General features: G+C 33.5%; 1 long non-coding RNA gene and 1 other non-coding gene across 3 annotated transcripts; both read right to left on the bottom strand.

The window, feature by feature from the left end:
• Window positions 1–6,394: 6,394 nt before the first annotated feature.
• Window positions 6,395–6,467, bottom strand: TRNAV-UAC (transfer RNA valine (anticodon UAC)). The gene has a single exon. It is a non-coding gene; the product is annotated as a tRNA-Val (tRNA).
• A 168-nt stretch (window positions 6,468–6,635) lies between these two features.
• LOC131056558 (uncharacterized) lies at window positions 6,636–13,935 on the bottom strand. 2 transcript variants are annotated; one of them, XR_009108725.2, is made up of 6 exons: window positions 13,259–13,935; window positions 12,675–13,125; window positions 10,835–10,914; window positions 7,875–7,981; window positions 7,081–7,687; window positions 6,636–6,881 (listed from the first exon to the last, which is right to left on the bottom strand). It is a non-coding gene; the product is annotated as an uncharacterized LOC131056558 (long non-coding RNA). The 2 variants fall into 2 exon arrangements; XR_009372546.1 differs by having other exon boundaries at window positions 12,675–13,110.
• Window positions 13,936–26,840: the final 12,905 nt, after the last annotated feature.

Genomic DNA, 26,840 nt, shown 5'->3' with positions numbered 1-26,840 from the left:
GGAGTAAGTCCTTATTGACTCTTCTCCTTTTCATCCCTTGTCACGACTTACCCAAGTTTCTTAACCTCCATCATGGGATTACTAAATTTTAAAACCGTCCGATCACCCAACCAAATTAGGGAAGTCTGCATAAAGTTGGCACTATTAGGAAGTCAAACTTGCAGTTTATTTTGAAAGAGTTTGATGGTTGTGAACTTGCCCGATCTCCTAACTTTTTGGCATCTCTCGTGTTGTGATGAATGTTGAGCTTCCTCGCTCGATTTTAAGGGACATTTCTATTTCCAAGTAAGGACATTCTGGTGATGCAATTTCAAGTTATTTCAGTACCCTATCGGGGTGACAACATAAGTTATGGTAAAGATAGGTCATGCTTGGGTACCATCAGAATGAAATGAGCCTGTCAAACTGATATGAGTAATGGCTTCTTGCCTTTCTCCTCTTCGCCTCATCCATTTCCATGTCATGTACTGCTTCTAGGAATAAATCAAGGGAAGATTAATGAAGTACCATCATTAATGGTCATTAAACAACCAAGGATACAAAAAAGGTGGCAACATGTGTTACTATGTTTGATGATGCCATTTTTTTGCAGAAAACATTAAAGATAGCTAAGGAGGAAATTGTCATAATTTTGCACATATCACAATGGTTTTCCCTCATGATGGTGAGTTGTCATTTCACAACCTATATTTCAATTGCTGAAGAAAGAGAAGGAAGATATAGTTCGACAATTATGGTCTTTTGCATGGAAAGCACAAACCGATTTCAGTGAATATAGGAAGGTCATCATCATATTAGATAAGATTGCAAAACAAGCTGAAAATCACAAACAATGCTTACAAGGTGAGCTTGCGGCAATAAGGAACCTGAACAATTACATTTGACAAAATGGTACTCCAAGCTAAGAAAGGTCCTGTGGTACAACCAGATGTTGAGACATTGCAGGGACATATTCTTTTGGACCTATCTGACTTTTTCTAGGCTACTATTTTTTATGAGGAAGAATTTGAAGATATCATGTTGATGTTAATTGAAGTAGAAGGTAAGGCAGATGAAATTGATAGATAGATTGTAGAGAAGAACCCGATGCCCAATGCTGAAGCCTAAGTCTGGTGACTTTATAGCCTTGTTTTTTGTGAAATGATTTATATTTTGATGTTGCTTTATAGAGTTTTCATTTTGAAACGGTTGCTTTCAAGACGATTACTTAGTAACCGTTTCTTGAAAATAGAAAAGACAGGGGTTAGTAGTTATAAATAAGTAGATCAGTTGATCTATAGGGATCTTTTGGGAAAACTTTATTTTACTCATAAGAATCAACTTCTTTAAGCATTTTTTTTTATTGTTTTGAATATAGAAGATTTGCTAGTGGCTTCAGATATTTGTAATCTTTGAATTATGGTGTGTGAATGCTTTATGTTCTTTAGAATTGTTATTAGTGGATGCATCTATATTTGAGATGGTGAATGGTTTCAATTTTCTATTGTTGCAAAATATTACCTTTGAAGGGTATTTTGTAGTGACCTGATTGTTTCAAAATCTTGGAAAATCTAAAATAAGTATTTGTATTTTATGCATCCCTTTTCAAAGATTTCTGGTTAAAAACTCTTTCCTTATTTTCTTTTTGGTTAAAAGCATTTTAGTTAATTTCTATTCATTGAATATCATCTGAAGGTAGCTACCACCTTGTAAAATAAGTAGAGAATCAGTCAGTAATTAGTTTATTTAGACGGGTTCAATTGTGGTTACATGTGTCATCTTTGTGGGCGTGAGAATATAGAGTTAGGTGATAAATCTATTAACCAACATTTATTTATGACCCCACTTAACTCACTAGCTTTATAATATTTCTCTCCACTCAACTCTTTCATCTGCTTTCACTTAACTCTTCCACTTTCTCATTTTCCTCCCACTTATCTCCTCCACTTGCTAATTTGTCCTCTCACTTAACTCTTCCTTTTTCTTTTTTCTTTTCCACTTGCAAATGGTAGTTTTATGTTGAAAATAAATACTTTTTTTGTTTATTTTTAATTAACTCATCCTTTACTCCACTTCCAAATGAAAAATTTGAGTGTCATTCAATCATGTCCCTTGATTTCCCAAAATTAAAATCAATCTTAGCTATTATTTAATCCAATCAAATCCTCATTTTTGATAACCACACTTTGAACCACGCCTTAAATATATTATCATTGTAATTGCACCACAGTTTCAAATTTTCTTTGTTCACACATAATTTTTGAGAGCCATCATACAAGAAGATTAGGAACAATGGAGAGTTTCAAATTACATGCTTGGTATAATTTATTTTAATTTTCTTGTTTATATATAATAAATTCGTCATTCATTGGTTGAGTAGGATTATTTTGTATAATTGGATTTGGAGTTTCGTGGTTTCTCTAATGTTCTTGCAAGTATTTACCACTTTTCCTCTCAACCTTTTAATGAACTTGATGTCAAGAAATGTTTAAATCTGACAATTTTTTTTTAACCATTACTATAACAAGCAAGTTGGCAAGCAGGAAATCACAATTACCATATCTACAAAGACACCTTAACATCATTCACTAGCTAGGAACCACATCATCAATGTCACCTCAACATTTGTCACTAGCAAAGGACCACACATCAGGTTGACATGATCGATGACAACACATATTGCCAACATAGGGTATCTTTTTTTGTACCAATGTGGAGATTATCCTGAAGAGTGAATCATGTATAAAGAGTGTAAATATAAATATTATGGGACTAATTAACATGGACATGAATGGTGTTTGTATGTCTCACATAATGCTATTTAACTCTTGTTTGATAGTGCATTTTGTTCGTCATATGATACCACTTCAAAATATCAATTGTCTACTACCCCACCTACAAACATAATTGTTGTACCTTCATTGGTTGAGACTCTTATTCCTATTAAGTAGTATAATTCATATTTTATTGGTAATTCATTTAGTACTACTAGTGAGTCATTGCAAAGGTATCTATTTATGTTCCTAATTGGGATTCTTATTTGACATACATTGCTTCATTGTTTGTGGAGTCTCACATGTTAGATTGGAGGACACATTTGAGGGTTTATCTCTCCTATTTCATGACATGCATGGAAAAACTATTGTCACATCATGTTTTCCTTTCGAGCTTTATCTAAATCAGTTTCCATTGGTTCCTTTCTTGTCACCTTCTATTATGATTGGGCATGTACTTGTTTGGTTTGTGTCATCTTCATTATTGAAGGATTTGGCAAAACATGACTAGTTTCTAGAGACATCATCATACATTTGGATTCCAATTCCTACCAATTCCTATCCAAAATGGGAAGCATTCTTACATTTTTACTTGGTTTATCTTCTTCCCAAAGGGAGAAATGTTTTTTGTAGGCATTGTACTATGTTTTGTGTTCAATCACTCACCATTATTACAAGACATTATATATTATGTGGGGCTATGTAGTCTCTGTCTTTCATTCCTATGGTAGGGATAATTGATTGCATATATATTATGAATGTAGTGCTTGGGGGTATCATTGAGTCCTCCATGCATTATCATTTCTTGTTGTTTCTTTCCTCTCTTTTGGACAAGATTTTTGTCCCATAGGTTTTTCTCCTCTTTTCTTCTTGTGAGAGATTACATCAAGACCTTGGCTAAGTATGTAAACTATTTTTCATGTGAAATCTAAAGTAGCATGAAATACCTACATTTTCTTTCTTCATTGTTTTGTCCCTCTCCTTTTGACTACTCAATACTTTCTTGTATTAATATTTTCGAGTTTTCCTTCTCATTGATTACAAAATGCATCCCATATTTATTAGTAATGCAACATAAGGTTACCACTCATCGCTTATCCTAGTGGAGTTATATATTATTAGGAGTATATACATAGAAAAAAAAGAAGAAGTTAAATTTAGAAATATTTGAATATATTTAAATCAATACTAAATTTATAATAAATTGAAAAGTTAATTTCGAACACAGTCAATATTATAGAACATTAACTCTTAATTTTTCCTTTAACACTAATCAATTTAGAGTCTTGAGATTATCAAAATAATGTAACAACATAATATATAGGTTACCAAAGTGATTCTAAAGATAAAAAAATAATAACAATGAAATATATTTATCATTTGGCTTAATGTCTTACAAAATAAATTTCAATAAACATGAATCATATTAAGTTTTTAAATGCTAGATCTTGGAATCTTATTTTATGTTTAGATATAAATAAGGGTTGTGACAAGGTGAATGACTAAGAAAGATTTATAATTTTTAGGATCTTATTAGTAAATGGATTTGTCACTATGATTGTTTCTTTGAAACTAAGCTTGTTTGCCTGAATAGAAGTGACAACTGTGCCAACAGTTGGAGAGATTGTGAAAACCATAATCATCCTCTATGTTTGAGAGGGGAAGCTTTGTCGTATGATGGGGATTTCTAGGATTTTTGTGTACTTTTAACCTAAAAGTACATAAAGGAGTAAAGATAAAACTAAGAAGAGATGATTAATGAAAACCCCAACTATAGACATACAAAATCCATTGAGATTCATATTAAATAATGATCACAAAGGGGGTTTAAGAACAAGATGAGTTTATATATGCAAAAATGAGATAAAGATAACAATCTCAACATACGAGGAAAAAAATTATCTTATCATATTCAAACCAATGTACTGGGCTATGATTGTGTTTCATGAATGTCATTAAATTAGAAACTAATGGATTTCATAAGTACACAAAGAGATTACCATCTTAAAATATGATAAATTGGTAATAGTAACTCAATAACACATTTAGACATATGAATTGAATGCACTCCTTCAATTATCCTTTTAAAAATATATAAGTTCAAAAAGTTCTGAGTACAAAATATGAACATAAAAGTTCACCAAAAGTTTTTCTATAAAATTTTGTAGAGTTTTGCCTTGTAAAAGAGACCCCCTTTACATTACAAATAGCCTTGCATTTATAGGCTTAAGAAAAAGCAACTACTTTGTAACTACCTAGGGTAACCACTTAGGATAATTACTTAGAATAACTGCCAAAGTGAAAACAAGTAACTACCTATTTGAAGGCAAGTTATGATTTACCTAACTTTTACAAAAATAGAGTCCAAATTCAACTTTAGTTATAATGGGTGACATAAGTCACTTCTACAAAAAGATAATTTGAAACTCAAAACATCATAGAGAACAATATATTGGTCTTGACGAAGTATCAATGTGTCTTCTTCCAATTATGAAGAAGTTGGCCTTGAAGGAATTCACTCCAACTCCAAGTTGGAAAGGTGCTTATGTTTGTGCAATCAATATCCACCTTTTGTAGCTAAATACATACAACCACTAAGAATATTGAAATTTGCAGACAAATCTATTCAAATTCTAATTAGAACTCTTAAAGCTAAATTCCAGAAGGATTTACAAAACTCACATCTTCAATATGTCATACCCCAAGTTTTATTTCTATTATTACTATTGAGAACATCTCTAAATCCTTTTGTACCCCAAAAATAAAATGTGTCTATTGGAATCATTTCCCATATTGCTACGCTTGTAACTTTGGACTTGCATTTTTCATTCACTCCTCACAATCTCATGCAAATTCATCTAGTTCCATTCTTCATTATAATGCAAGGTGGTTTTCGTGATAAATGCTCTCTAATGCTTTGCACTACCTTGGTAGTAGTAATCCCAAATCTAGAGAAACTACATTGAAATAAATATAAAGACGATCTCTCATAAACGACCTCTGCTTGGCGATTACCATAGGAGCATCTCAAAGTAGCATGCCACAAAGAAAAGTTTGAGTCCAAAAAAATGTGCTTCTTTCTTTCATTGAACAAATAATTCAACTTCCTTCTTGAATTGAATTTGGAAAATGTGTATCTATAATTCACATCCATATCTCACCTTTCAAAAATTTTGGATGCAGATTTCAACCATTCATTGCCATTTAAAACCTTTTTTTTATGGTACTCCACACTCATTAGTAGAGTTTGTATTTTCAAATACACACTACTACATAGAGAGGGGTTTTAAGACAATATTTGAGACAATTTTTGAGTGAATTGTCTTAACTAGAGACAAAATAAAACTTATGTATCGTCTTATATATTGTCTCTAAACGAGTGTCTTAAATTATTGTCTTAAAAAATTGTCTTTATAAAGACAATAAAAAACACCAGTATTATTGTCTCTTGAGAGACAGTTGTATTTTTGTCTTTAATCTCACCTATTGTCTTTCTTAAGACGATTAAAATATTCTTCTTAGAGAGTACCACTTTTGTCTCTTTAGAGATTATATAAAACAATAAATTTTAAAAATAGCTCACTATTCAGATAAATCAATATTATTAAATATAAAATACAATATCATTGATTAGTTCATGTTAGGGCACGATGGAATTGAACCACCATCCTCCTGCTTGTAAAGCAGGTGCTCTTCCATTTGAGCTAGCACCCTTTAAAGAAAAATTTTATCATTCAAAATTTTGGGTATCAAAACACGCTTTGGTTTAGTAGTGAACCACCATCCTCCTGCTTGTAAAGGAGATGCTCTTGCATTTGAACTAGCACTCTTTAAAGAATAATTTTATCATTCAGAATTTTGGGTCTCAAAACACCCTTTGGTTTAGTAGTGAGTTTTAAGTCTAAATAATGCTTGAGAACATGTGACCATTTTGCAATCCATTTTGTGTTTTTGTATTAAACAACTTTGTGTTGCCTTGAAAATAAAATAACTGTGTTTCTTAGACAAAACCTTAGAATATCTAGCCAGCTCTATGCAACACAAAGAGAATGTACAAAAAATTTGAATGATACATTTATGTTTGTGAATTTGCAACTACATGGTCTAATTCTAATCCTCAGTGTGAACCTGTTCACTGCAAAATAGCCGTAAATCAATAGTCTACGAATTCAAATAGCCCTCTTGCTGACTAAATTTCATCAAAACACTTAAAATGGATTCTAAAACTAACTCTTTCCAATCTTGGAAGTAATTTATAGCATGATATTGATACAAATGAATATCCAAATAAAAAAATGTTAAATTTCTAGAATTTTAAATTACCAACCTCCAGATTTATGTTTGAGCTAAACTATAGCAACTTTGGTGACAATATATCTTAACCCTGATGTCAAAATTTTGTCCTTCACAATCATGTCCCTTTCACCTCCTTTCAGCTGCCCTCCCATAGGTTTCTTATGTCCAGTCATGAGATATAGGTTTAGTTAGCTTGATGAGTATATATGTAGAATAGTTTTTCTATCAAAAAAAAGTTCATTATATATTGAAAGAAACCATTAGATGTTATGTATTCAAAAGTAGTATTAGAGGCACATACCAAAATCCCAAGATTATTTTTTATAAAAGAAGCAACTTATACTATCAAAATAAAATGTTCCTAGAAAATAGAACTCTAGCTCTAAGAACAAAGAGAATGACAAAGGGCACAAGATACTCAAAATGAAAATAATTTGATTGTGATATTGCTCTCTAAATAGGAAAATACCTTTTAAGATTCAAGAATACAATAGATGCAAGAGACTCAAATTTAAAGTTGTTCATCTATAGTCAACCCAGTTTTTTTGTCTAGCTCTCTGAAGTCACCCTCAGAATTGCACTACCCTGAACCGTAACAAGACCGTTGTGAAAACTCCATTTTATCTCCATAGATTTCCCTGGTTAGACAACAAAATTTCTGAAAAAAGAATTTTCTTTTTGAAATTCCTATGAAATAATTTTCGGGTTCAATGATTCTCGAAATTGCATTTTGATTCTACTAAAACATAGCATTTATAATGTTTAAAGCATAATTTAGTAATTTTAGAAATTTAAAAATTATGTAGTACACAAAATAATGAGTACCTCTTGTTAATCCTCTAGGTTAAATTACCGCTAATAATATGATGTAATTCTGCATGAGGAGAATAAGACCAGAAATTTGTCTGGCTATGCTGCAATTATCCAAGGCTCTAAAACAACCAAGCAAATTATTAGTCTATTATTTGATAGATTCCCAAATAACACAAAACCATCCATTTTAGTGTTTTTTTTAATTAATACATTAAGACAGGGATCATAAATATAAAAATTATCAATAAATTACAATGCAACAAATCATCGTAAATAACTTGCTATATTACATACAAGAGTAATTTATGATAGCTAAGGAGCAATTTTTGGTTAAAATCATTAGCGTGGAGGGATGGTCATCAATGAAAATGAAGAACAACTTGTTTCCTCATTAAGGGTTCCAATCCAAAGGCAAATAGAGGTCATAGTGGTAGAGACGATGTGGGCTATGATGCATACAAAGGGAAGGATCACAAATGATAGTATATGGATGTGAAAGAAAGTTAATGGACAACTATGAACCCATATCTACAGGTCACAGTGGTAGAGACAATGTGGGCTATGATGCATACAAAGGGAAGGATCACAAATGATAGTCATATGGATGGGAAAGAAAGTTAATGGACAGCTATGAACCCATATCTACCTTGTCGAGAATACAACACCATTGATGATGACAGTTGACAGTGGAAAAATAAAGACTAATAAAGGGAATAGTAGTGATGCTTCACTATGTATTAGTCCCATGAGATAGTCAACATGCAGGGTTTGATACAGTTTCAAAACAGTCCATGAACATCACACAAGGGTAACATTCTAACACAAAGGCTATAGTGATAAGACTAATTATCATGTGATAACATTTATGAACAACAACATAAGGTTGGAGATCATTATTCTAGGTGACAAATTCATGTTGGATGAATAGAAGACATCACTATTATGAGGAGAAAAGAGGATAATACTGTCAAGAACAAAACATTGAGAAGCAAATGACAGTTACAAGGGCCTAATAGCAGCAGTGAGTGCAATGTCATGATAGAGCAAAAGGAAAAATAGGTCTTAGAGAGCAGAAATACAAATATCTCTTGTTTAGATAGCATCACACAAAATAAAGAAGCCAAAAGGCAAAGAATGCATTCAAGGGTTTTGTTGGCAACACTTGAGAAATAACAATCATTAAGGACAACAAATACATAGCACAGAGGTCCTGAATGAAGGGTATGTGAAAGAAAACAAGGTTGGCTTAATCACTGACATAGTTGCAAAATGAGGAGTCATCACAATGATGTGCATGTGTTCAATAGTAATATCTCAAAGATAATGAATAGGGCAGTCCTATGGATATAATACAAAGACTGTAAGCATGCATAAAAGAAGATTCCAGGCCTAAAAAGTCCTATGCAAACCCTATGACAATCACACATTGGGGAAAATAGAAAATCACAAGTTTGTAATAAAGGAATAATTCATGAGAGTTGAAAATGTATGAGTCATGATGCATAATATTTTTTATTAGACTCTTATGGCATTTTGGTTCATTGACTTCACTGAAAACACAGTTGGGACGATCCTATTTTTGGGGATCATATGGGCACATTTTAAAAACCTATTTCTATCCAAAGTAGCCATTAAAATATAGTTTCTAACCCAATTTAAATTTTTCAATTTGTATAACCAACGAAAAAGATGTGGCCAAAATACCCACTAGGTATCACCCAAGAAACTTAGGGACAAGATACGAACAGAGTCAATTTTTAGATGACCAAATTGTTGAACCTCTAAAACCTGTTGCTAAGGCACATTCTCCTATGAATCTAGTTTATAACACAATTTGAATCACCCAATTTTGATATCATATGAGAAAGTTATGCCCAAAATAGTGACTGCCTATCGTAAATTTGCACTGCTAAAACTCACATTTCCCTGTTTTTCATTGGCAAATTATACCAATCAATTCTTCTTTTCTTAAAAAACTGTTTCTATTGGAGATAAAAAAATTGAATCTAATTTTATCTCCAATTGGAATTACGCCATCCATCATCAAACGAAAAAGATGTGGACAAAGTACCACTAGGTGTCACACAAGAAACTCAAGGACATAGTAAGAACAGAGTTAGGGCAGTAAATTTTTGGATGACCAAATTGTTGAATATCTAAAACCTGTTTATAAGGAATATTCCCCTATGAACCTAGTTTACAAAACAATTTGAATCACTCAATTCCAATATCGTATGAGAAAGTTATGCCCAAAATACTGACTGCTTATCCTAAATCTGCACTGCTAAAACTCACATTTTTAGGTGGTTCATTGGCACATTCTACCAATCAATTCTTCTGTTCTTCAAAACCTGTTTCTATTGGAGATACAATATTGAATATACTTTTATCTCCAATTGGAATCATGTAAATCCATCATCAAACGAAAAAGTTAATACTAAAAATTTTGACTATTTGTCTAGGTGAGAATTTGAAAACTACAGCAAATGCCAAGGACAAAGATCAAATAACCACAAATATAGCAGTGGAAATGCAGTCTCAAAGGGATAGGATGGTTGTCCCAAGCATTCAATGTTGCAGAAAACAATCTCTTTAGTGGTTGTGAGGTGTCACATAGCGAAAAGAGTAGTGTGCAAACAATAGAGTGAAGCCCTGGACAAAGTTTAGAGAAAAATCAACACAAAAGTATCTCATGAGTCTCAAAGCTATATCATGCCATACTATTATAAAATAAAAACGATTATTCATGCTCCATATTGTGTCCTATGTGTCGTAATGTGTTGATTCAATTCTACAATGCATGCACATTTTTCTTGTAGGATGTAATATGGTGTGTGTCTATCTATGAAGTTGGTATTCTGCATCGAATAAAATAGAAATTCACTAAGAAAAGATATATATGAATATTGACAATATACCAAGATTAAATTACTGTTATCTATAGAGAAAAGAAAAAGGATGGTGAAATTTACTTGATCTGCAGTTATCAACAATGATGGTTCTGCATTTATTTCACCATTGTTAAAAGTTGCAAGCTTTGACATAATAGCCTCTGCATGTGGAAGAACCATTGCATCAATATGAGACTGATAAATAAAAGGCATGAAAACTAATAAATAGTATTTTGATCCAAACAAAAATCCCCTGGTTACATTCCACTTTTGGCATGATTTGGTAGAAAAATAAAATAGCAAGAAAAATTAAACCAGAAAATTGTCTATTAAATAATGTTCACATGCCACAACTTAAGGAAAATTAGACCAACTGCAGTAGAGAGTATCATCGGGTTGAAGTATAATAAACTTAAAGGTATTTCCATTGCAATAAATACCAAATGTGGCTCATCACATTGGTTTGAATGCTTGATAAAAAAATGTTCTTGGGTTGTCTACTTGGACAAGGCGTTCTAAGGGCAAATTCCTACAATTAACAGCAAAATACTGGTATTGAATCCATTCTAGCACTATTGGAGTAAAACTGAACAGATTCCTGAATAATGAATTTTAATAATATAATATCAGTATGACAACATCAAATAAGAAAAAAATTGCAATATATGCATAGTTGAGTTTCATTCCTACACCTTTGAAGTAAATCTGATCAATGAACTTGATACAGTGATCTACATAATTAATATAGTGGGAATCAACAATTACAGTATGTATTCTGAGGGCATATTTCTACAATCTAATAGCAGACAATCATATTCAGAACATTCCAGCATTGTTGGAGTAAGTCTACAAAAAATGCTTGCAATCTAATAAGTAAACATCACTGATATAGAATCAAATAGTGGGAAAATGTGTCGATTGAACAGTTCAAATCCATATTCCTAAATATTTCAAATTATCTCTGATTTATGCTTGATGTGGTGTGGAACTCATACTTGTTGTAGATTAGAACATATATTCAAGTGGCAGATTCCTACAATCTAATAGAAAAATATCAAATTTGCATCTTCTACTCCATGTCTGAATTATGTCAGTGTAGATTCTTATAATCTTTAATAGTAATAAAAAAATATCACTAAGACAACATCACGTAGGTGGAACCTTATGAACAGTTTAGATCTATACTCGCATCTTTAGAGCGAATCTGCTTGATACAGTGAACAACATCCAAGATACTTCACTAGACTAGGTGTTTCTAAAGGGTACATACCTACAATCTAATAACAAAACATTAGGGCTAGAACCATGTCTGGCATCTCAAGAGCTAATCTACACAGTTTGTTACAATTGAACAACAAAACAAATCACTTAGACAACATCAGACAGAGTGGAAAATATTCTAGGTGATTCAGATCCAGAACCATATATTTGCAGTTAGTGTCTACCATTTGCTCGATACAGTGAGTTGTATCTGTAATACATAAAGCATCAGCATTAAACTGCGTACTCCGAGGGAGGATTCTTGAATATAATAACAAATTTTGAGATTCATATTTATCACAGCACGATTAGAATAAATCTGAGAAGATTCCTACAATCTAATAACAAAACATCACCAAGACAGTCCAATAGAGAGGAGGAAAACGACATGGACAGTCCATATCCATTCCCACACCATTTAAGCAAGTCTCTACCATACACATCATACAATAAGCAGTGAGCTTAATACTCTTGAGTATCAGCATTAAACTAGGGCAGATTCTTGCTATCTAAGAAAGATATCAAGTTAAGGTCCATGTCGGTATATTTGAACTAAGCTTGCATCGTCTATTTGATACAGTAAACAGTATAATTTCTTTTACACCATGTCGTTAAAATTACTTTTACAGAGGATTGAAACGAAGGAGAGTTTTGAACGTACCTTTTCAATTGATAGCCACTAGGTCGTCGGATCGAATTCCCAAAGAGTATCTCGTTGCACAACATAACCTATCCAAGTATTTTAATTTGCGAATAGCAGAACCAAGGGGACAAGGATCGCCAAACCTAGAAGAGTTTTCCCGTCCAAGGGGTGGAGACGATGGGACAACATTTGAGCCAAGAGCAGAGCTCCCAACACCACAATCTGAAGAGTGTCGTGGCCGATGAGCAGGAGGCAACCCAGCCACCGAAACACCAACCCCATGTCACGTAGCCTGCAAGTAACTCCCAGTGCCAACACTGATGGAAGAAGAGTCCAAAAAACATCGCAAGTTAGGGTTTGCTGACACGGCCACGATTCTTAAGCCCCTCTTTGGCAGAGCGCACTCTCACAGGAGATTCCCGACCGTCCCACACCGAAAAAACCCCTGAGCGATCTAAATCGCCAACACCTATCAGAGTAAGAGCAGAGGAATCGGCAGCTTTGCAAAACATTTAGGAGCTTTAAGATTCAATTATACTGCAATATTACAATTTTCTCTTTAAAAAACGTCTTAAATTGTCTCAATTACAATCCCCTCTTACCTGTCGAAGGGCTTCTTTCTTCTACTAGAAGCCTTGTTTACAATATGTCATTATTAGGGCAACTATGGTCTAAGAAGATCTAAAACATCTTTGTGGAGCCACAAGAAGTAATTTTACGGGGAAAGGTTGAGCATTTTGGGTATGTCCTGAAGCAAAAGGGCCCTTTTCAAATCGGAATTTGAATATGACAATGAATTCAAATAACCAATTACCAGCTATTACGACTCAGTCGTCCCTGCTCTTTCCCCACATTCATTGAAACAACATCTCTTGAGAGGGAATCTATCAAATGATCCATATAAATGATCTACAGGCACTAAGAAGACACGTTCACGTATTACAGAACCCTACCAAAGAAGATTTTTTTTTTAAATACACGAACTTGCCTGTGTCTTAGCTGGTGATAGTGAGCAGTAGAAGCCGATGGGAAAATATGGGCAGATCAGATTGCAAGAAGTGGGCTGTCCGACGAAGGGCCAAGATGGAAATTGTAGTAGCTATGCGCCCGGTGCCATGCATCCATTGAAAAACCCCTACATATAAAAAACCCTTACATTTTATCCTGTCAGTGAAGCGGATGGGAAAATATGGGCAAAGCCTAATTCTTCCTGCGTTGATAACTGCATGCCGCTACCGCCGCGGGAGCAGGGAAGAGGGCAGATGATTGAGCGCCAAGAAAAGAGAGGGAAAAAAAATGTTTTATTTTAGAAAAAAGTTAATTTCTATTGTCTTAGTTTGAGACAATTAAATAATTAAAAAAAAATTTAAGACAAAATTAATATTTTGTCTTAAATTAACGTCTTAAATCCCTCATTTGTGTAGTAGTGACACCAAACTATGGTCTTCTCACATGCTCCCATAAAGCTTCCCAAATGCTACTTGTGTATAGGTAGAATCCACATTTTGACTATCTCGAGTTAATAGCCCATTGATTTTATTTTGAGTGGCTCTTAGTGGGATATCTATCATCCACAATGGGTTGCACAAAGGCATCTTCTCACAGCACAAGAATTGTTTTAACTCATGTTCTATAATTTGATATTATTATTCTTCGAAGAGATAAGTAAAGTCTCCATTTCAATTATCTGTAGGTTTTATTTTTTTAATTCTAGAGGTATCCTACAATCTCCAACGTCCAACCTGTCTTATCTTGGTCTTACTTATTATCAAGTTGAAACCAAAAAAGATCAAACTGAAATGAGACTAGTCCTTTAGAGATGTATGCATCAGACAAACTCAAACTGATGAATGATTTTATATACAATCATTTTATATACATCCTCCTCGGTATGGTTATTAATGACTTATGATTTTATATACATCCTCCTCGGTATTTCATGAGATGAGATGCGTTTGCCCGACGGTTTCTAAAACGTTTTCAACATATCCATTCCGCGCATGTCCTGTGCATTTGCAGCCATAATACCTGAGAAAATCTTCCCATTGAGATGTTTATAGCCTTTTCCAAAGCTCCAATCTCGCGTGGGTACGGGAAATGCTAGAAAAGGTGGCAACAACCAATATTATGCCTGTCAATTGCATTTGCTTGAAATTCTCTAGAACCTTTTCAATAAATCTATTTATGTATATTCTGCAACTTTTGCATTCAGCGACCAGATTTCTTTGAGGTATTTTGTCAACCAGTTTACGCGCTTTGTTTTGGACTCTCCATTTTGCATGGCTGATTACCAGAGCTTTTCCAACTATAAAGCCTTTTCAATAAAACGATTCGATGCAAAAGTCATTTTCGATAAATCTTGGCAATCATTACGTTCATCGAGCCAACATCTCTGAGGAGGCGGTCTGTCAAAACTGTCCATATACCTTATCAGTGACTCCACATTTTGCTTGCGTTTTTGCCAGAGCTATAGAAATTTGATCTTACACCTATTAATCGGTTCACACGCCTTGTGTATGCCATTTCATTTTGCATGCAATTCGACATGGTAACTGCATATACAACATTTGATAAAAGTCCTTCATTCTTTAGGCTTCGATGGATGTCCTTAACCTTTTCAAAAGCGTAATTGGCTGCGCGTCGGAAGGGAAAATGGTGGCAAAACTTGTGGAATCAACTTTATGACTTCCATCCTCTTTGTTTCGAGATTTCTAAAGCCTTTTTATCAGAAAATTCCCTGTGCAAACAGCAGTCATTTCATTCTGTGGGATGACATTTCTTCCAGGTGGTCTCTCAAACATTGTAGAATTCGGCTATACCCTTGCCGATTGCGTTTGCTTGAATGTTTCCATAGCTGATTGCTCACCAAGTTGATTTTATGCAGATGCAAAGTCATGCCGCTCCATGAGATTACATTTTTTTGAGGCACTCTGACTGCTGATAAACAGCTTCATTCGCCTGCATGTGATTCCACGTTTTGCATGCATGCCTATCGCGTGCATGCCTATCGCGAGCATCCCCAACTAAAATATCTGACAAAAACAATATTCAATACTTTTCACTTCGATGGCTGTTCATAAGTTCTTTCGAGGTTCCCATCATTGCATGGGCAGGGAGGATGATGGCAAAGGTGGTGGAAGTTAGCTTCACCCGCCAATTGCATTTGCTCGAAATGTTTCTATCGGCTTTTTCAATAAGTTCATTTTCTGCAAATCCTGAAATCGTTACATTTGTTAAGATGTCGTACCTTCGAGACATTTCACGTGCTCTGTTCATGACAGGATAATTACAACTTCAACATTGGACCCAAACCTTCGGGTTGGCTTAAAGAGCACACACTAAGCTGACAGATTGCTTAGGTGGCTCTTGTGGGGCCATTTAATTCTCCTAAACTGTTCCGTAAACCATCGAAGTCAACAATCATCAAATCACCGTTGCGTAAGTCGGAGCAGATTCAAATCGCTTCGCTGCGCTGCGAGAGTTTGACGTAAGCCGGAGCAAATTCAAATCGCTTTGCCGCGCTGTGAAAGTTTGAAAGGACTAATAGAAATAAAGCTTCTCATTGAATATGCTTGTTGCAGCGAATGAAAGGTATGGAGATTCTCAAGAGGCAGTCGCACTGTGTCAACATATGCTTCCAGTTCCAACCCTTTAGCTTCCATTTGAGCGTACTTCCAGCCTGTTCTGAAATGGGAGCTTTTAGATGTTGTAGTCTTAGAAATAGTCTGATATACAAGTATGCAAAATGTGAAGGCATAGACAAGGCATGTGAACTGTTTGACCGGATGCCTCAAAGAAATGTGGTAAAGGCTTCAGGGTTTTTTCTAGCAAATGCAATTTACAGGTGTAAAGCTAACTTCACATCCTTTGCAAGCAGCTTCCCTACATGTGCCAATACAGGAGCTTGGGAACATGGCATGGAATCTGTCAAGCGATAAAAGATGGGAATTTTGTCAGATGTAGTTGCAAACAACCTGGTAGACATGTACGCAAAATGTGGAACCATAGCCATGCGGCGTGAACGATTCGACATAATACCTAAAATAAATATGTTATCATGGATTGCCATGACTGCAGGATACGCAGAATGTGGAAGCATAGATAAGTTTAACAGAATGCCTCGAAGAAATGTATTTTCATGGAATGCCTTGATTACAGTTATTCACAGTCGATATTTTAAAAAATCTTTTGGTAACTCTCAAGCAAATGTGATTGGCAGATGCAAAGACAGACTTTAAAATCTTTGCCAGCATCCTCCTAGCCTGTGCCAGAATGGGAGCTTTGGAATAGGGTATGGACATCCATCAAAGCATAAAGGATACAACAATTATGTTGTTTGTAGTTGCAACTGCTATGGTAGACATATATGCAAAGTACAAACAATGGGTCTGAATGGTTTTGAAACCACATTTTTGACTCATTTACAGAGACTTTTTCATCCTTATTCTACTTCCTTGAAACCCAACATTTCCAGTTCTGTCTAAGAATTTTGACTATTTTAGTCTTTTAGACTTCTTATTACCTAGCCATTATCATGGCTTTCCCATGCTTCCATTACCTACTCTGTCTTGCCTTTGGCCCTAGGATTTTACATCTTCATATAATCATATACTTCTTAAGCTAAAGACTAATTCGTGAACCTCACTTCTCCACTGATCTGTTCTATGCTTCCTTTCCTTTAGTATTGACTATTCACCATCCCCAATTCGCAATTTGAGGATTTACTTTTTCTTTAAGTCTCAAAATTTGTCTTTTATTATTTTCCCTACTCATTTTCCTCACCCTACTTCCCATCTCCTTTCCTCCTTCTGGGAGCTAGATTTGAACGATTACTCATACCATCATACCTAAAAGTTATAAGGTATGTGGCAAAACCAATCTTTGAATCTTGAAAGTTTTCCACTCTATTTACCTTCTTGTTTTTTCTTCTAGAGCATTAAGCACACCACATTTATGATTCCTAAACCATTTCTCTTAAGTCATAAACCTTTGAACTATCATATTTTCCTTTACCAAAAAAATCATTTGGTACTCTATATCCATGATCACTAATCCCTTTCCCTAATCCCTTTATAATATTATTTAGTGGTATTATATTTTCCCTCACCCTAATTCCACTTCTTCCATCACTATTGGGTATCCCTTTCCCTGATACTTTCTTTTCTTTACATCTTTCCTTTTCAACTCTAAGATTCTTTATACAACATTCTCTAAAATTAAGGTAGCATGTGGTAATATTAAGCCTTATTTCTCAACTACTTAATGCAATTTAGACTTCTATAAGTTCGATGAGCTAATTAAAACCTAACAAAAGATAATCCTTTAATGACTAAGCCAATGCCATATGTTAAAAGTAATATTTTCCTATGTACCACCTAGTCACTTTCTTGGACTAGTCACAACATGACATGTTTTACATGCACATAACCACCCAAAGAAAGTGGGAAGTGCTTTATGATGTGATTAAATTTGAAAACCTCCCTATCCAAGCAATGATTTTCCTATCAATTCCTTTCAAAAATAAAAAGAGTGACCAGTTAAAAAGCCTCCATATCTATGCAACCTATATTGTAATTCAACCAACCTCTATCCATATCTATGAGAAATATATCCATTTTCAAATCTCTAGAGCACAAATAGCTTTAGGGTTAGCCTTGGATAAATATTAATCTAACCTTAATTCTTAGAGATTGACTTGCAGGGACCACCCTCATTAATGATCTAGATTGCTATTAATAAGATTTTTCATGCATGGTCCTAGATGCAAAACAATAGCCATTGAAAAAAGATTTTATACAAATCCATGATGTCCTATCAATTCCTTTCCACAATTCTTGAAGGGGTAGTTAGATCTATTCATATTAAGTTGAAAAATAAAGAGTGGCCTAACGGAGACTTATGACGAAAAACCACAAGTGTACTAGAAGATAAGTATTCAAAAATTACCTTGTTAAAATATAAAACAAGATAAAGATTGTCATAGTTATTAAATATCAAGTTGTGGTTGCACATTAGATGTCTCAAATATTACTACCCCTAATAACTCAAGTTATTAAAAATAATGGAGTTAAGGATTGACATTAAATCAATTAAATATTTATGGAAAATTTTGATAACAAGAGAGTACAAGAATTTATTGGTGAGATTCAACTGGGTTTTAAAGGGTATTTAGTGATCATTATAAAAAAGGAGGAAGAAGAAAGAATGTTGAAATAAATCTAGGATTCAGAGGAAAAAAAATGAAAAAGGTTAGAAAAATGTGAGAAGCATGTAGAGATTGTATCAAGAGGGATGTAACTGATAAAAACCATAATATTGAGAAAGGTGGATCCTTAATCAACATGGAATTCATGAATTTAAAGAAATAGAGTAGTTTATAACATAAATTAGAACTTTAGAGACAAATCTAACTTAAATAATAAGAAAGTTGAAACAATAGAAGGAAACATTGAACTTGGAGAAGTTTGAACTTATTTGTAGGGATACTATGGATATGGTTTCTATAGGGAAGAATAGGAAGTTAATAAGAGAGGTAGCATATAATTTTTAAATGGGTGATGAATATGAGGTAGAAATCTAGACAAAAAGCCATGATAAAAGGAGAGAAAGGGATCCAAGAGTATATAATTGATTAGGAGAGAGAATAACCCCTAACCATTTAGAATAAAAAAAAAAAACCATCTAAATCCTCCAAATATGGATGCACATATGATTAAGCTCCCTATTTTTGGTAAAGGCATCGAGGATACTAGAGAAAATATCTTTACCTTTGACTCTCTTTAGAGTGGGGTTATCATTAATGATGACTAGACCTAATTATATGATTTTATGGATAACCTCAATGATGAGGCACGCTAAGATGTTGCATTAAAGATTTCCCTTTAAGCATGATAAAACATGGAAAGAATTGAGTGATGTATTTTTGACAAATTTCCGCTCACATAATGTGTGAACAAAAAAACATAAATAAAATATTGAAGATAAAAAACAGAGATGAAATCAATAAAAAATGATACAAAATAATTTAAAAGTAAGGTTAGAAAACCAAAAGAACCTTGACATAAGAGAAATGAGTTGAGTGGTTTATTTTGGGGCCAACCCCTCACATTAAAGTAGAAGTAGATGAAAATAATTCCTCTTCATATAAGGATGCGATAGAATTGATCACCATAATATAATCCTCTAAGTCAAAGATCTAGGAGACAATCTAGTAGGAAATAATGAAATTGATAATTTCAATTTAGAGTTGGAAAATCTAATGTTGAAGTAAGAAATTATAATGGAAGGCGAGAAGATTGAGACTTATTGCCACCTAGAAGAAGTAAATTTTGGTTTAAAAATTATAGTAGGGCTCAAAACATCTCAGGGATGAATGCTTATCACTATTATGATTTGAGAAGTGAAGGGTAAGGGTTGAAAGGGTGGCAAATAAGAACAGGAGGTAAAGCAATTGCCTAAAGGGACAATGGTCATAGTTAAAAGGAAGAATGTCGAGAGAGACATAAATTATAGAAATGTGGGTTGCATGAGGAGTAGGCATGAAAACTTAGGTGAAGGAATATTGAGTGGCAGGAAAAAGAAAAGAGGTCTACTAGAAGAGTGGGATGAAGGTAGGATAATTTGACTATAAAGGGACACTTGAATGTAGATAATATATCCTCTACCTTGTAACGTTTAGAGCCCCTGAAGATGAATGATGATGATCTGTTAAGGAGTATGTGAGTGAAGAGATTGAGGATTAGGTGTCATTAACAAGTAAGCTACTTTGGAGGAGAGACAATTGGTGGTCAATTTTGTTGATTGACAAATTTATCATCATCTAATAGGGGCTCATTATCAAAATGGTCTTCATTGTAAGACATTCAGAGTGGGACATCATGTGGGTTGGATAACAATGGAGGAAGAAAGGAAGGATAATGAAATAAGGAAGAGGAAGGAAAACATATAGATAGGTTTAGATGAGGGTTCCTATAAGAGATAATGTATGAGTCTGAAGGGATAGTAAAAGAATGAAGGATACTAATTTCTATCAAAGAACACTAAAAATGATTAATCCTTAAATACTATAAGAAATTCGACTAGAAGAATGTAAAGTTTTTATTTTCTAGTGAAAATAAAAGACACAGATAATAGTAATGGACACTAACCTATTTGTGATAAGGTCTATATGTTGTGACTAGGTTTATGTTTGGGGGGATTGGGATTGGTGATATTTGGTCCAATGCTTAGGGAAAACCCAATTCCCTCAAAAAGAATTTTTTGTTGAATGATCACAATTAAATCAAAAAATCAAAGTAGAATTTTTGGCTAATTTAAGGACTTTAGAATGAGTGTTTGTTTTTTAAAAAGAAAAATGTTTTTGAGGATGAAGAAAATAATAAGTAATAAAGGTTGGGTTTCACATCAAGTTCAATACAAATATAAATAGAAAAATAATAGTCTGCATAATTTAAATATAAGAAAGTTTTTTCATTTTTCTATATTAGAATTGAACAAGCTATCAATTATAAATGGGTTAACTTAGGTTAACAAAAACAAAACAAAAAAAAGTCCATCAACTAAATTATTTTTCTTTTTACTTAGATTATTTAACATGTCTTACTTAGAACAAGATCTTAATTTAAATGGGATTTGTTTGAGAAATAAAAATGAAACAAGAAAAAGGTTGATTTACTGACAATTAAACTTATGAATGACGAGATTGTTTAAAGAAATTTAAAAAGATAATAAGAATGAAAGATAGAAACTAGAAAGTCAGATAAAAAAATTGATTGCATTGACAGGAACAAAGTCTAGTTTTGATATAGGATGTTGGCACAACTTTACAGTGCAACCATACCATTTTTACATGCATTTTTTTGGCAAAAGGTAGAATAGATAACAAGCTAAAATTTTGGAGAAATGAAGAATTGAATTAGGATGTAGAATTCTCTGTAAATGAGTCAAACTTGCAGTTTCAAAACCGTTCAAACCCATTGTTTATACATTGCATATATATGTCTAACATAGCAGTTGCGACTACAACCGACAGAATTGCTCTATACTTTATGCTTTGATGGATGTCCATACCCTATTCCAAAGCTCCTATTTTAGCATAGGCTAGGAGGATTCTGGCAAAGAATTTTTAGTCTGTCTTTACATCTGCCAATCGCATTTGCTTGAAAGTTACCATAGAGTTTTTAAAATTTCGATTGTGAATAACTGTAGTGAAGGCATTCCATGAGAATACATTTCTTCGAGGCATTCCGTTAAACTTATCTATGCTTCCACATTCTGTGTATCCTACAGTCATGGCAATCCAGGAGACCATACTTATTTTAGGTATTCTGTTAAATAGTTCACGTCCCTTGGCTATGCTTCCGAGTCTTATGTATCTCTCGATATGACTTAGCAACGAATTCTAAAACTGGACAAATCCATTGTGTATGTCTTGCAATAATTGTAATCGCCCCGAAACCATATTTGTTTGAAGCATTGCATCAATCTACTCACGTCTTCAATTTAAATGAAGCATTTGTAAGACTGAAGTATTTTGTAGATGAAAGCAGAATATCACCATGACAGTTTCCCAAAGGCTAAAGAAAACTTGTCAACCATACCCAAAGGATACTCAGTGTTAGCTTCTGCTAATTGTATTTGCTTGAAATTTAATTTCTAAAGCCTTTCCAACAATTCCACTTTGTTCATATCCCAAATTTCTTCGAGGTATCGAGGTAGCTTGTCAAGCTATTCATGTGAGAATCAATATTTGCAGATGGTTAAGGATATTTTGATAGGAGTTTGACACAAAAGTGTAAATTTTGGTAAGTTTACAAATGAAGCTAAGAGAGCCTTGTGATATTTTGGTTTTATGAATAATTGTACATAGGATAGACATCCATGTGACACACTTACATGCTAATGAGCTATAACATTTGACACACTTACATGCTAATGAGCTATAACATTTGATAGTAGGTTCCTTTCAATATTCTCTTTTTTATTATAAAGTCTACCTCTCTAAGTTATTTTTCAATTTTTAGAAAATAGTATTTTATCATTCATTGCCATGTTTTTATTAGGTAAATATTTTTTATTTCTATAGTTATGTTGAGTTCATTATGTGCTATGTTGAGCCCCATGGTTGTTAGGTGTCATCCTAGGTCTATCCTGTGGAGAGCCTCTCCCTCTACCTTGAAATTATTAGATGTCAAAGTAACTCGACTTCTTGCCGAGGATAAACTTACAATACAACTTTCTCATAAAATATAGAGGCACCTCCCAATTATTACAAGGTGGTTGGTCAAAGACCATATACCACCTATCCCAAAAAGCTTCTTTCAGTCTACCTCTCTAAGTTATTTTTCAATTTTTAGAAAATAGTATTTTATCATTCATTGCTATGTTTTTATTAGGTAAATTTTTTTTTATTTCTATTGTTATGTTGAGTTCATTATTTGCTATGTTGAGCCCCATGGTTGTTAAGTATCATCCTAGGTCTTGAGTGAGTGTTGAAACCCCATGTCATCTCCTAGCATGGGGGGTGGATCCTATTTGGTTCCACACGGTCGGGTGGTTTGATGCCTTCTTCCATTGGTATGTTCTTCTTTGGATGTTGCATGTGTGGACTTGGATTTCTATTATCTCTTCATGTGGATGTAAATTGAAACATAATCTATGTAATTATGATTGTTATCATACGATATGTAACTCAAAAGGATGTAATTGTAAAGGAAGCCATGTAACCAATATCTTGGAATATGTGTAACGAGACTTGTATAGGATTGATTTCAAAATGAGATATATAGGATAAGATTATTGTAAATGGATATTCATGATGAATGTAATTTCCAGCTAGCAGGAATTAAATGATTGCAATGATTGTGTATATCATGTGGGTGGTAGTGAATATAATAATGATCTTGTATGCCTTGATTTGAAGGATGTTAATCCTTATTGTCAGTTACTGTTGGGATATGCAAATGAATAAGATACTTTTATAAAAATAGTAAAACATTAAATAGGCTCAACAAACAACCCTTCTCACATAAAAGAAACAAGTTTACGATAATTCATAGTAGTCCTAAATCACTTTGAAAAATGACTTATATACATACGTATATAATAAAAATTAAATAGATTCAGCAACCAACTCTTCTTACATAAAAGTAAACCATTTATAATAATTCATATTAGCCCTAGATCAATTTGAAAAATGACTTGTATGATACTCCAAAGCACCATATCTAGTTTTTCTATCCAAAAAATTAATTCATTTCCATATGCATCACACAATCAAATTTGATCTTGTACAAACAAAAGTACCGTCTTCATCTAGGTTAGGTTTTATGTAGATATAAGATAATAAATTCCTTCACTCATACACTAATCTTCTTAAAAGGTCGAATCACCATCATAATTTAACATCCATATAATACTAGAATAATGGTCCATGCATAAAAGATTTCATTTATCTTTTCCAATACATATTTTATTGGCATTAGTCTTATTCTTCATTTGTTCTCCAACACATCTCCTACCCATCACTAGATTCAATTTTGCGATACATATCTTTACCGATATGATGACCAATGTACCACTATATTCTATTTATGAGTGAGTTTAGTAGGTGCCAATAAATCCTCCAATACACTATCTTCTTGCCACTTGTACTATTGTATAGATTGAAAACCCTAACACATGGTGCTCCTTGAATTAGAAACCTAGAAGGACTAACATATAATTAGCACTTTGAAAATGCACCATAGATTAGGACGTTGTCCATAAGTCTAGTAGAATACACCCGCCCATAATGTATAAAGATAAATTAGATTATAAAATATAGTCTGAATGGGTTTGTTTTTGCTGACCCCATAGACGACGCCATAAATCAATGATGAAGATTGATCTTCAAAAGATCAATCGCAATGATTTTAGTAAAACTCGAACTCGTGGTCTCCTTTCGAACATAGGATTAAAATGGTAACAGGTAGCCATAGTGGGCCCACCAAATTTCCCACCTTGGACAACGTAGCATCTAATGATTCGATATTCATAAGTGAACCCTTCAACACGTTAGTCTACATCCAACTAAAAGATTCCCAAACTCGCCACGTGTTATATTCCCCTTTTATACATTGTAAAAAGCAAGAAGGCTCCCATGCTTTTACTGTTTAGTCATTTGTAATACGAGACATCACTTTTTCGTTTTACTTTAATGGACCCATCACCTACAAAATACTTTCCTAGCCAAAATAAAAGTGTGGCCCATTCAAAGTTGCTCCACGCATGATAAAATAAAATAAGGCGCAGGGTGGCCCCATGAGGATTACGAAAAGCCACTTTACAAATTATAATGCCCCACATAACATTGTTCCCTTGGGGTTTTCTAACTTCTACTTTACAGGGCAACAAGATCGTAGCACACAAGCCACATACTCATTAAATGCTTATTCCACTCTATCTTTCACCGCTACCATGAAGCTAGTCAAATCCAAGACAAATTGGATGGTATTTGTTAATAACCAAAGATCACAATCAAAACATTGTGGACAAAGATGCTCACTAGTAATTAGGTTGTCTTACCATCACTAACCATAATTTGACACGTCACCTCTTCCTTGAGGCTGTGTGAATGCTTTCGTTAGACAAACCTAGACTCACTATACAACAAATACCGGGCACCTTGATCACTTGTGATTGGTCCTTTAGAGTGGAGACTCACATAGGCACCCACACACAAGCTCAATAAGTGTAAGGGGTACAATCCTCCAAATAAAAGGTATTGGCAAAGGCAATAGGGAATAAAGAATACTCGTGACTCTTCATCACTAGTGTATTAGTTGAAAGAGCCACGTGTCAACGATTCCATATGATGATAGCTCCACTTAATGTGTGTGCCATGCTCGATAGAAAATAATCGTTAAACTAGAATAAATTCACATGGACTAAAGGTACACTCTTGGACAATAGCACTAAGTTGTCATGGCATACCGAGAAATGAAAATGACATGATAATCGAAATAAGGACAAGTAAAGACACACTACAACGTCCTTACTGTATAAAATTAATTAGATATTCCATTCTAATATATATATTCAAAAGGGTAAAAAAATTATTGAACACAAAGAGGATTAAATAGCAAGAAGGGCGAACAATCTAACAAAGAAGAATTACACATTCCTATCTTCAATAACTAATGATTCCAACATGCGATTGTTTTTTAAAGGAAAATGTCCCCTATCTTCAATATTCTAACCTTGCATCCGATCAAATGCCCTTTTGGCTAGACAGTCTGCTACTCTATTCCACTTTCGAGGAGTATAAAAAATGCATTTATTTTATATTTCTAGTCGACATTTGATTTTCATTGGATATCAAGTCTTTGTTCCACACATGAAAAAGAAAAAAAACATAGAAAACAATTCTATAAAATATATTTGCATTAGGTATTGATGTCATGATTTCAACCAAAGAAGAAATTAACTTGAGTATATACAAAAATATTATATAATATGGAATTAAACCTATATCTAAATTATAATGAATCTCACTTCAAAAATTAATTAAAAAATGCAATAAATAATTATAGAAAAATATATATACACTAGATATTGGTGCTAGTAATATGTGGTTATGAATTTATAGATTTATTCTTTGAGTAAAAAAATTATGTAATGTGGAATTAATTCTACTTTCTAAAGTACTCTTAACTATTAAAAATAAGTTATTAAAACTCATATAAAAGATTTCACTAATCACTTTTTAAAATTAAAAAATAAGTATATTTAGAATCTACACATAAAATGTCAAAAATTATTAGTTGACAACATCTTGAAATTATTAATGCTTGAGTTTCTAATGGTGACAGTAAGTTAAAATTTAGTTAAAAAATATTGATTTCAATGTCACACTTTGGCCATAAAGTGGAATGCACTATTGTGGGATCATCCCAACTTGAAATTTATTACTTGCAGTTTACTAATTCACTAATTTATATGAGAACAAGTAGATGTTTCCTTTATTTCTAAGGTTGAAGGGATCTATGCTAGAACAATATATCAACAAAACCATTACACATATAACAAATCAATACTAATGTGCTTATCTTGAAGGGTGTAATAATTGATGCCTCATTATAATACTTTATGTAGTGAGCCATGTAATATCTTGAGCAAGCAAGCCCCTCATAAATCGTTATTAAA

This window comes from Cryptomeria japonica, chromosome 5 (genome assembly GCF_030272615.1).
Source record: "Cryptomeria japonica chromosome 5, Sugi_1.0, whole genome shotgun sequence".
NCBI classification, from domain to species: Eukaryota; Viridiplantae; Streptophyta; class Pinopsida; order Cupressales; family Cupressaceae; genus Cryptomeria; species Cryptomeria japonica.
The sequence above is the reverse complement of the archived record's forward strand: the minus strand, read 5'-3'. Positions and strand labels throughout refer to the sequence as shown.